Source organism: Rhinoraja longicauda, chromosome 27 (assembly GCF_053455715.1).
Source record: "Rhinoraja longicauda isolate Sanriku21f chromosome 27, sRhiLon1.1, whole genome shotgun sequence".
Classification (NCBI taxonomy): domain Eukaryota; kingdom Metazoa; phylum Chordata; class Chondrichthyes; order Rajiformes; family Arhynchobatidae; genus Rhinoraja; species Rhinoraja longicauda.
Window position 1 is genome coordinate 31,386,492 of NC_135979.1, and position 12,194 is coordinate 31,398,685.

The following is a 12,194-nucleotide window of genomic DNA, read 5'->3' on the forward strand; positions in this document are numbered from 1 at the left end:
AATGAATACAAGGTATGCAAAAAAGTAACAATAATAAAGGAAACAGGCCATTGTGGATATTCCAGCCACAACGCATTCGGCAGCTCAGGATGTCCCACCGTACTATGTGGGACTAAAGACACACCTCATGCCACCTCAATCATTTCCATCAGCCAGAATATGGAACCACTTTCATGGATTCAATTCAAAACAATAAATAAACTCAACACACCAGTGGGACTAGTGTAGATGGGGAATGTTGAACTATGTGGGCAAGTTGGGCTGAAGGGTCTGTTTCCACACTACCACAATATGACACTTTGACACCATCTTCAATGTAACTAAATAATCAAAGAAATTAAAACGATTGGGTAGCTCACTTAAAAGTTTAGGCAGATTCAACTGAAAGCCTTAAAATATCTTCAAAGGCAAGATAGACGGAAGAGTCTCAATCCGAAACGTCACCTATCCCTTTTCTCCAGAAATATTTTCTGACCCGCTGAGTTACTCCAGCATTTCATATCTACGGTGTAAACCAGCATCTGCAATTCCTTCCTATACATCTTCAAAGGCAATATATGTCAACCATGCAGAAGTGACTTTTCATTGATTTTGTTTTAAGAATATTACAGTGGCCTTTCGGGATAATTATGTATCCTGCAAATCCAATTTGTTTGTGGTTGCCTGTGGTAGAAATGGTTAGAAGACTAAAAGCATGTCAGAAGATGGTGCCCAATTCAGGTGACTGTATGCTAGTCTCAGAAGTGAATCTGCAATCATCCATTCAAATCGCTCCACTCTTAAACTGACTGGACTTTATTTTGGACTAAATACAATATATCTTTATTGTCATTGTACAGGAGGGGTACAACGAGATTGGGAATGCGACTTCCATTTGATGCAATAAATTATTTAGCTAATCAGTATTAATTTAAACAACCCAATGAAACAAATGCCGGTTCACTGTGCGATGTGACCATCCGGCTCAGCAGGACCGGATCATGGCAGCTATGGCCCTGGGGATGAAGCTGTTCCTGAGTCTGGAGGTGCGGCCGTAGGATACAAGGCCTAGTATCGTCTGCCCGATGGGCCTTGTATCCTACAAGTTGCAGGGGTGTGAAGAGTCTTTGTGGATGCTGGTGGCTTTTCTGAGTGTGTGTTGTAGATGCCCTCCAAGGCTGGTAGCTATGTTCCGATAGTTCTCTGGACTATGGTTCTAGTTCTATGGACTACCCGCTGAAGAGCTCTCCTCTCTGCCTCCGTGCAGCTGAGATACCACACAGCGATTCCATGTGTTAGGATGCTCTCTATGGTGCAGCGGTAGAAGGTCGTCAGCAGCTGTTGGGGTAGACCAGACTTTTTCAGTGTTCTTAGGTAGAACAGTCGTTGCTGCGCCTTCTTGACCAGCGCAGCGGTGTTAGTGGACCATGTGAGATCCTCCAAAATGTGAGTGCCCAGAAACTTGAAGCTGAACACTGTCTCCACACTGTCCCCATTGATAAGGATTGGGGCGTATTCCCCATTGTGTGATCTATGACAGTTGGTGATCAGCTCCTTGGTCTTGGAGGTAGTTAAGGGACATGTTGTTATCAGAGCACCAGTCCGCCAGGTTCTGCACCTCCGCTCTGTAGTTTGTTTCATCACCGTCGGTGATCAGCCCGATCACCGTTGTGTCGTCTGCAAACTTGACAATGGTGTTGGTGCCGAATGCAGGAACACAGTCGTGTGTGAATAGGGAGTAGAGCATGGGGCTCAGAACACAGCCCTGTGGTGTGCCGGTACTCAGGGTGATAGTGGAGGACAGGTGCGGGCCCATTCTCACTGCCTGCGGTCGCTCCAGCAGGAAGTCCAGGATCCAGTCGCATAACGACGAGCTGAGGCCTAGCTGGTGGAGTTTGGTGATGAGCTTGGTGGGGATGACCGTGTTGAAGGCAGAGCTATAGTCAATGAATAGCATCCTCACGTACGTGCCCTGTCTCTCCAGGTGAGTCAGGACAGTGTGAAGAGTCAGAGAGATGGCGTCCTCTGTGGATCTGTTTGCCCTGTATGCAAATTGATGCGAGTCCAGTGAGGCAGGGCTGCTGGATTTGATGTGTGAAAGGACCAGCCTTTCACAGCACTTCACGACTATAGGACTATATAATCTGACTTTGTTTATAATTGTAGATATTAATTTTGATTCAATTGTGCCTCATAGAAACCAGACATTGTAGCATCTCAAATTAAGCTTTTAACAACCAAATTTGGTAAATGCTAATAAAGATAAAGAAAAGCCCAAAGTGGCTCTCAGAGATGGACATGTAATGTGTTGAACTGAATGTGGTCACAGAAGCTAAATCTAGCAAGAAAACAAAGGGGAATACATCAGATCAGATATCATCGAACATAGAGCAGTGCAATGCAGTGCCAGGCTACAACATGATGCCGTTAAACTCATCTCCTCTGCCTGCATGTGATCCAAATCAGCTTTTACTGGAAACTGAATACTATTTTGGACTTAAAAACATGGATTTGCAAGAAAACCTCTGCCTACGCACAATCTAATTTAAAATAGACAACTGGACATCAGAGCATATATTATAAAATAATTTTTCCAGCAGCCAGACCAACGAGGAAGTGGATTGGTTGAAGGAAGGCTTTCTCCAAGGTGAGATTTAAAAAGAGCGCCAAGACACAGCCCGGGGCAATGACCTTGAAGGTCACAGAGGAGCAGTAGCCAGACCAGCGAGTGAGTGGATTGGTTGAGGCATCCTAATTAGTTGAGTGGATAATTGTCTTGATTAGATCAAATTAACTTCAATAGCAGTGGTGCGGCTTTGTTGAGGCGAAGTGCCTTGGAGAGATAAATGTAAGTCTTTGGCTCAATAGTGCCTTGGAGAGATAAAGTGTAAGTCGTTGGCTCTAGAGTCTTTGGCAAGAAGGCTACATTTATTCGGTTGTGTGTGTTAATTTAAATATTTAAACTTATTGGCATGAAGGCGGGAATATTATTGCAGGGCGTTTGCTGTGGGGTGTGGAAAGTGTGTGGTGTGGGCACTGCCGGTGTCACTGACCACTACACCTGTGGCAACTGTGTCCAGATGAAGCTCCTCAAGGACCGAGTTCGCAAACTGGAGCAGCAGCTGGATGACCTCTGGGGCAACAAAAGCTTCCTGGACAGGACCTGCAGTCAGGTCGGCACAGCGAGAGTGCAGGAGGAGCAATGGAAGGGAGCGAAAAGAAAGGGGATGAAGCGAGTGCAGGAGACCTCGGTGGAAGTTCCTCTTGAAAACAGGTACACCCTCTTGGGAGCTGTCAGGGCAGACGATGCTTCCAGTCCGAGCGGAGGACACGTCGGTGGCTGAGGCTCGACCGGCGAGACCGACATCAGGCAGAGCCATAGTGGTGGGTGACTCCATTGTCAGAGGTGCGGACAGAAGATTCTGTGGCGACAGGCGAGGCTCGAGGATGGAGTTTGCCTCCCTGGTGCCAGGGTCCAAGATGTCTCAGACCAACTTACGGACATCCGCGAGAGGAAAGATGAACAGCCGGAGGTAGTTGTGCATGTAGGCACAAATGACGTGGGTAAGAAGAGGATCTGCAATGTGAGTATAGCGAATGAGGTAGGATGCTGAAAAGCAGGACTTCTAGGGTGGTTATCACTGGGTTGCTTCCAGTACCTCATGCTAGTGTGGGTAGGAACAGGGAGATAGGGGATCTGAAGTATGGCTGAGGAGTTGATGCAGGGGGCATGGATTTAGATTTCTAGATCACTAGGATCTCTTCTGGGGCAGGGGTGACCTGTACAAAAGGGACAGGTTGCACCTTAATTGGAGTGGGACTGACATTCTGGCAGGCAGGTTTGCTAGTACTACATGGGTGGGTTTAAATAAACAGTGGGGGGGTGGGGGGGGGGGTGGAGACAACAACGTGGAAGCGTATGCGTGCAGTTAACGGGAAAGAGAGTGTAGGGAAGGTCACATTTAAACTAACAGGGAGGGGGATAGGAACCAATGCAAGGAGACAGAGGGCCATAAAAGGAGGACAGAAGCAAAAGGTAGAAGGGAGATAAGAAAACAAACCTGAAAGCTTTGTGCCTCAATGCGAGGAGCATTCGTAATAAGGTGGATGAATGGAATGTGCAGTTAGTAGTTAAGGAATATGATATAGTTGGAATTACGGAGACATGGCTCCAGGGTGACCAAGGCTGGGAGCTAAACATGCAGGGGTGTTCAATATTCAGGAAGGATAGACAGAAAGGAAGAGGAGATGGGGTGGCATTGCTGGTTAAAGAGATTAATGCAATAGCAAGGAGAGACATTAGCTTGGATGATGTAGAATCGGTATGGGTAGAGCTGCAAAATAGCCAAGGGAGGAAAACGCTTGTTGGAGTTGTGTACAGACCACCAGACAGCAGTAGGGAGGTTGGGGATAGCATCAAGCAAGAGATTAGGGATGTGTGTAGCAAAGGTACAGCAGCTATCATGGGTGACTTTAATCTACAGGGCCAACCAAATTGGTAGCAGCGCTGAGGAGGAGGATTTCCTGGAATGTATACGGGGTGCTTTTTTAAACCAATATGTAGAAGAACTGACTAGAGGGTAGGCCATCCTAGACTGGGTATTGTGTAATGAGGAAGGATTTGTTAGCGATCTTGTGCAAAGCCCCTTGGGCAACAGTGACCATAATATGGTGGAATTCTGCATTAGGATGGAGAGTGACACAGTTAATTCGGAGACTAAGGTCCTGAACTTAAAGAAAGGAGACTTTGAAGGTATGAGACGGGAATTGGCTAGGATAGACTGGCAAATTATGCTTAAAGGGTTGACGGTGGAGATGCAATGGCAATGATTTAAAGACCGCATGGATGAACTCCAAATATTGTTCATCCCTGTCTGGCGAAAAAATAAAACTGGGAAGGCGGCTCAACCGTGGCTAACGAGGGAAATCAAGGATTGAGTTAAATCCAAGGAAGAGGCATATAAATTGGCCAGAGGAAGCAGCAAACCGGAGGATTGGGAGAAATTTAGAACTCAACAGAGGAGGACAAAGGGGTTAATTAAGAGGGAGAAAAAAAACATGAAAGAAAGCTTGCAGGGAATTTAATAACTGACTGTAAAAGCTACTTTAGATACGTTAAATGGAAAAGATTACAGATGACAAATGTAGGTCCCTTACAGTCAGAGACAGGTGAATTGATAATGGGAAACAAGGAAATGGCAGAAACGAGTACTGTCTTCACTAAGGAAGACACAATAAATACTAGGGGACCGAGGATCTAGTGGGAGTGAGGAACTGAAGGGAATCTACATTAGTCAGGAAATGATGTTCAGTAAACTGTTGGGACTGAAGGCGATAAATCCTCAGGGCCTGATGGTCTGCATCCCAGAGTACTCTAGGTGGCCCAAGAAATTGTGGATGCATTGGTGATCATTTTCCAATGTTCTCTTGACTCTGGATCAGTTCCTGTGGACTAGAGGCCAACCAATGTAACCCCACTTTTTAAGAAAGGAGGGAGAGAGAAAATGGGGAATTATAGACCAGTTAGCCTTACATTGGTAGTGGGGAAGATAGAAACATAGAAAATAGAGGAGAGCCCTGCAGGCCAGCACCGCCATTCATTGTAATCATCGCTGATCGTCCCCAATCAATGCCTGCCTTCTCCCCATATCCCTTGATTCCACTAGCCCCTAGAGCTCGATGCTGGAGTCGATTATTAAAGATGTTGTAGCAGCACATTTGGAAAGCAGTGACAGGATCGGTCAACGCCAGCATGGATTTATGAAGGGGAAATCATGCTTGACTAATCTTCTGGAATTTTTTGAAGATGTAACAAGTAGAGTGGTGTATCTGGACTTTCAAAAAGCCTTTGACAAGGTCCCACACAAGAGATTAGTGTGCCAAATTAGAGCACATGGTATTGACACGGATAGAGAACTGGTTGGCAAAGAGTGGGAAGTAATGGGTCCTTTTTAGAATGGCAGGCAGTGACTAGTGGGGTGCTGCAAGGCTCGGTGCTGGGACCGCTGTTATTTACAACATATATTAACCATTTAGACGAGGGAATTAAATGTGACATCTCCAAGTTTGCAGAGGACAAAGCTGGGTGACAGCGTGAGCTGCGAGGAGGATGCTATGAGGCTGCAGGGTGACTTGGATAGGTTGGGTGAGTGCGCAGATGCATGGCAAATGCAGTGTAATGTGAATAAATGTGAAGTTATCCACTTTGGTGGCAAAAACAGGAAGGCATATTATCTGAATGGTGTCAGATTAGGAAAAGGGGAGGTGCAACAAGACCTGGGCGTGCTTGTATATCAATCACTGAAAGTAAGCATGCAGGTACAACAGGCAGTGAAGAAAACTAATGGCATGTTGGCCTTCATTGCAAGAGGATTTGAGTTTAGGAGCAAGGAGGTCCTACTGCAGTTGCACAGGGCTCTGGTGAGACTGCACCTGCAGTATTATGTGCAATTTTGGTCTCTTAATTTGGTCAGATGTACAGCACTTTGGTCAACGTGGGTTGTTTTTAAATGTGCTATACAAATAAAATTGACTTGACTTGACTTGACTTGACTTAATTTGAGGAAGGACATTATTGCTATTGAGGGAGTGCAGCATAGGTTCACCAGGTTAATTCCCGGGATAGCGGGACTGACAATGATGAAAGAATGGGTCGAATGGGCTTGTATTCACTGGAATTTTATTAGGATGAGAGGACATCTTATAGAAACATATAAAATTCTTAAAGGATTAAACAGGCTAGATGCAGGAAAAATGTTCCCGATGTTGGGGGAGTCCAGAACCAGGGGTCACAGTTTAAGAATAAGGGGTAGGCCATTTAGGACTGAGATGAGAAAAAAACTTTTTCACCCTCCGCCTATGCCGCATCTGCGCCCGGGATGAGGTGTTTCACACTAGGGCATCAGAGATGTCCTCATTCTTCAGGAAACGGGGCTACCCCTCTTCCATTATAGATGAGGCTCTCACTAGGGCCTCTTCTACATCCGCAGCTCCGCTCTTGCTCCCCCTCCGCCCATTCGTAACAAGGACAGAATCCCCCTAGTTCTCACCTTCCACCCCATCAGCCAGCGTATCCAACAAATCATCCGCCAACATTTCCGTCACCTACAACGGGACCCCACCACTGGCCACATCTTCCCATCCCCCCCCCTTTCTGCATTATGCAGAGACCGTTCCCTCCGTAACTCCCTGCTCCACTCGTCCCTTCCTACCCAAACCACAGGAGATGCAACACCTGTCCCTTTACCTCCCCCCTCAACTCCATCCAAGGACCGAAACAGTCTTTCCAGGTGAGACACAGGTTCACCTGCACCTCCTCCAACCTCATCTATTGTATCCGCTGCTCTAGATGTCAACTTCTTTACATCGGCGAAACCAAACGCAGGCTCGGCGATCGTTTCGCTCAACACCTTCGCTCAGTCCTTTTTTTTTAATATCAAAAAATACTTTATTCAAGTAATAAATATTTACAAAACATCTTATTTTTTAACAAAACCCATCCGACATTTCTGGAGGTTACACATTCGATACAGTCAGTCACTTCCAAATTTACAGACATTTACACAGTATCCCTTATTTGGAGGGGCGTCTCTCTCCACCACACCCTGTCCCCCATGTCCAGCAGCGGAAGGACCCTAGACTGTGGTCCTCCCCCACAGGGCCTTGGCGTTGGCTGCACCAAGCTTCAGTGCGTCCCTCAGCACGTACTCCTGCAGTCTGCAGCGGGCCCAGTCAGCAACATTTCTTGACGGACAGCTCGCTCCGCTGGGAAGTCAACAAAGCTCGGGCAGACCAAAGAGCATCTTTCACCGAGTTGATGACCTTCCAGCAGCACTCGATGTCAATCGCTGAATGCGTCCCTGGGAACAGTCCATAGATCACAGTGTCCTCTGTGACGGAGCTGCTCGGAATAAATCGTGACAGGGACCCCTGCCAACCTCTCCAGACTCTCTTGGCAAATCCACACTCTGTGAAGAGGTGGGCCACCGTCTCCTCTCCGTAGCAGCCGTCCCGAGGGCAGCGTGCGCTGGTAGTGAGGTTCCGGCGGTGCAGGAAGGATCTGACTGGGAGGGCTCCCCTCACCGCCAGCCAAGCCAGGTCTTGGTGCTTGTTGGTGAGTTCTGGCGATGAGGCATTTTGCCAGACAAGCTGGGCAGTCTGCTCTGGGAACCACGCCACAGGATCCATGGAGTCATTCCCCTGCAGTGCCTGCAGGACATTCCATGCTGACCACTGCCCGATGGACTTGTGGTCAAAGGTGTTGGTCCGGAAGAACCTTTCCACGAGCGACAGATGGTGCGGCAATGTCCAGCTGACTGGCACATTGCGTGGCATCTGCGCCAGGCTCATCCTTCGCAACACCGGGGACAGGTAGAACCTCAGCAGGTAGTGGCACTTGGTGCCCACGTGCCTTGGCTCTACGCTCCGCCTGATGCAGCCACACACGAAGGTGGCCATCAGGATGAGGGCGACGTTGGGCACGCTTTTACCCCCGTTGTCTGCCGACTTGTGCATTGTGGCCCGTCGCACCCGGTCCATCGTCGACCCCCAGATGAAGTGGAAGACGGCCTGGGTGATCCCCGTGGCGTAGGAGGGAGGGACGGGCTACACTTGCGCCAAGTACAGCAGCCCCGAGAGCACCTCACACCTGATGACCAGATTTTTCCCCGTGATGGAGAGGGAGCGCTGCTTCCACAGCTCCAGCTTCTTCCCCACCTTGGCTATCCGCTCCAGCCAATTCTTGTCACACGCCTCAGCCTTCCCGAACCAGATGCCCAGCACCTTCAAGAAGTCAGGCTTGATGGTGAAGGGGATGGAAGATCGGTCGGGCCAGTTGCCAAAGAGCATGGCCTTGCTCTTCCTGCGGTTTACCCTGGCCCCCGTGGCCGACTCAAACTGGTCGCAGACGCTGATCAGTCTGCGGACCGACCCTGGATCCGAGCAGAAGACGGCGACATCGTCCATGTACAGGGAGGCCTTGACCTGAGTGCCCCCACTGCCTGGCAATGTCACTCCTCTTATGCTCGCATCCTTCCTAATGGATTCAGCAAAGGGCTCAATACAACAGACGAAGACAGGGGAGAGAGGGCAACCCTGCCTGACTCCAGACCTGACGGGGAAGCTGTCTGATTCCCACCCATTGATTTGGACTGCACTACAGATATCGGTGTAGAGCAGTTGGATCCACTTCCTGATTCCCTCCCCAAAGCCCATTTTGGAGAGCACATCCCTCATGTACGTGTGCGATATCCTGTCGAAGGCCCGCTCAGTCCGCCTTAACCAACCTGATCTCGCGGTGGCTGAGCACTTCAATTCCTCCTCCACTCCCAGTCTGACCTTTCTGTCATGGGCCTCCTCCAGTGCCATAGTGAGGCCCACCGGAAATTGGAGGAACTGCACCTCATATTTCGCTTGGGCAGCTTGCAGCCCAGCGGTATGAACATTGACTTCTTCAACTTTAGATGGTTCCTCTGTCCCTCTCTTCCCCTCCCCCTTCCCAGTTCTCCTTCTATCTTCCTGTCTCCACCTATATCTTTCCTTTGTCCCGCCCTCCTGACATCAGTCTGAAGAAGGGTCTCGACCCGAAACATCACCCATTCCTTCTCTCCTGAGATGCTGCCTGACCTGCTGAGTTACTCCAGCATTTTGTGAAATAAATATTCACCCAAAGTTGTGAATCTGTGGAATTCTCTGCCACAAAAGGCAGTGGAGGCCAATTCACTGGATGTTTTCAAGAGGGAGTTAGATTTAGCTCTTAGGGCTAAAGGGATCAAGGGATATGGGGAAAAAGCAGGAACCGGGCACTGATTTTAGATGATCAGCCATGATCATATTGACTGGTGGTGCTGGCTCGAGGGGCTGAATGGGCTCCTTCTGCACCTATTTTTCTATATTACCTTGTCCCCAGCCCACAAGGGGCCATTGTGGGCTCCACCTTTCCTGAGTCATAGATGCAGGCTCTGCTTTGTTCCGTACCTTCCTATGCCTTTAACGTCCCCCTCCGTAACTCTCAAGCTGACGGGTCTTGACCCGAAACGTCACCTATTCCTTTTGTCCAGAGATGCTGTCTGACCTACTCCAGTTACTGATTAACTCCAGCAATTTTGTGTCTATCTTGGCTGGGAAACTTGAATTTAGTTCATGAAATACATTGAGAATTAAAAATCTTATCTTGGTAATGGTGCATGGAAAAAATGTATAAAAACCTCTTTGGTTTACTATTGTGTTTGGGAAAGAAACCTGTTGTTCACACCTAGTATAAGAAAATAACTGCAGATGCTGGTACAAATCGATTTATTCACAAAATGCTGGAGTAACTCAGCAGGTCAGGCAGCATCTCGGGAGAGAAGGAATGGGTGACGTTTCGGGTCGAGACCCTTCTTCAGACTGATGTCGGGGGTGGGACAAAGGAAGGATATAGGTGGAGACAGGAAGATAGAGGGAGATCTGGGAAGGAGGAGGGGAAGGGAGGGACAGAGGAGCTATCTGAAGTTGGAGAAGTCAACGTTCATACCACCGGGCCGCAAACTGCCCAGGCGAAATATGAGGTGCTGCTCCTCCAATTTCCGGCGGGCCTCACTATGGCACTGGAGGAGGCCCATGACAGAGAGGTCAGACTGGGAATGGGAGGGGGAGTTGAAGTGCTGGGCCACCGGGAGATCAGTGGCGTTAATGTTCACACCTGGTCTGGGCTGCTTTTGTTTTATCCAAATGTATATTTAGTTACAAAATTGCAGTTACACAAACAACCTGTCATTTCTTTAAAGATAGATGCAAATGCTGGAGTAACTCAGCAGGACTGGCAGCATCTCTGGAGAGAAGGAATGGGTGACATTTTGGGTCAAGACCCTTCAGTGGTTTTCTTCATTCGCTTTAACAAGCAATTCAATTACCATGTGTCAACATCACCAATGTTTCATCCCCAGGCATTCCATCAGTGAGAAGTTATTACATAGATCCAGCCGTCAGTGTCTAGCAGGAGATACGCAAAAAGCTGGAGTAATCCAGCGGGTCACACAGCAACTCTGGAGAAAAGGAATAGGTGACGTTTCGTGTCTTGACACAGCTTTCTGTGTCTATCTTCGGTTTAAACCAACTTGCACAGTGCCCACCAGGACCTTAGACTGGATTTTCACCAGAGCCCTTACTGTGACTGTGTCAAACATCCTCGGTACGTACCCCTGATTGCAGACCAACAAGTTTGGGCTAGTGTGGCATTCACCAAGCCGATGATTTCCCAGCCGCGGTGCATGTTTGGCACAGTATGTATTAATGGAAACTGCTTCCAGTGTTATGCAGCTTCTTGGGACAAACCTTAGCCACATGCAGTGGGACCGATGCTCCAGCTGCACGTGAAGGATCTGACAGGAAACCGCTTCTCACCATCAGCCAAGTGAGTCGCCTGGTCTGAGCTATGTGCGGCCCCAGAGCTGGAGCCATGTGTTTGATTCAGTTGCCCTCTGATATGACCTTGCTGGCCAGTAAGTGGTGCTGAATGACTGCAACCTTCATGCAGGAAGCAAGAACTGCAACAACAAGCAGCTCACCTTCTCAAGTGTCATTAAGGAACAAGCAGTAAATATTGACCTTGCCCCCAATACCCAAATGCCATGAGAATGAAATGTTTTGTACAAGTTGGAAACAATAATTCACTTTCCAAAGCACATGTTATATTAGTTCTACCAATTAGTGAGTCCTAGCATTAGTTAACGACAAAAGCGTAAATGTTGGAGACATTTAAAACTCTAGCCCGGAGAAATCAGACCACCACAAATTATCATTCAATTCTCCGATCATGTTATGTTAAATGTACTAGTAAATGGGCCACTATTAACAAGCTGGTCTTACACATGGCACAGAGTACCACGCCACCAGTGCTTTCAGCTGAGGTTGAACATTTCTAAAAATAGAAGCAGGTAAATAAATATTTTTCATGAAGGGTTTATAAAAAGCTGCAGAGAACTTAAATAATGACCTCAGTGTATTCCTCTTTACACTGCATTCCCATAGGGCGTACTCAAATAGAAAGGGGTTTGGTTAATCTTGGCTCCATTTTAACAGCTGAAGTGACATTGCCACAAATCCAACCCTACACTTGGCTAATGCCACGGGGTGCAGCTGATAAATTAAGTAAGCCTGGTTTTTTTTAAAGCAAGAGAATTAATGTCAAAATAAATGCACTCAACACATGAAAAATATTGTTTGAAATCTACTTT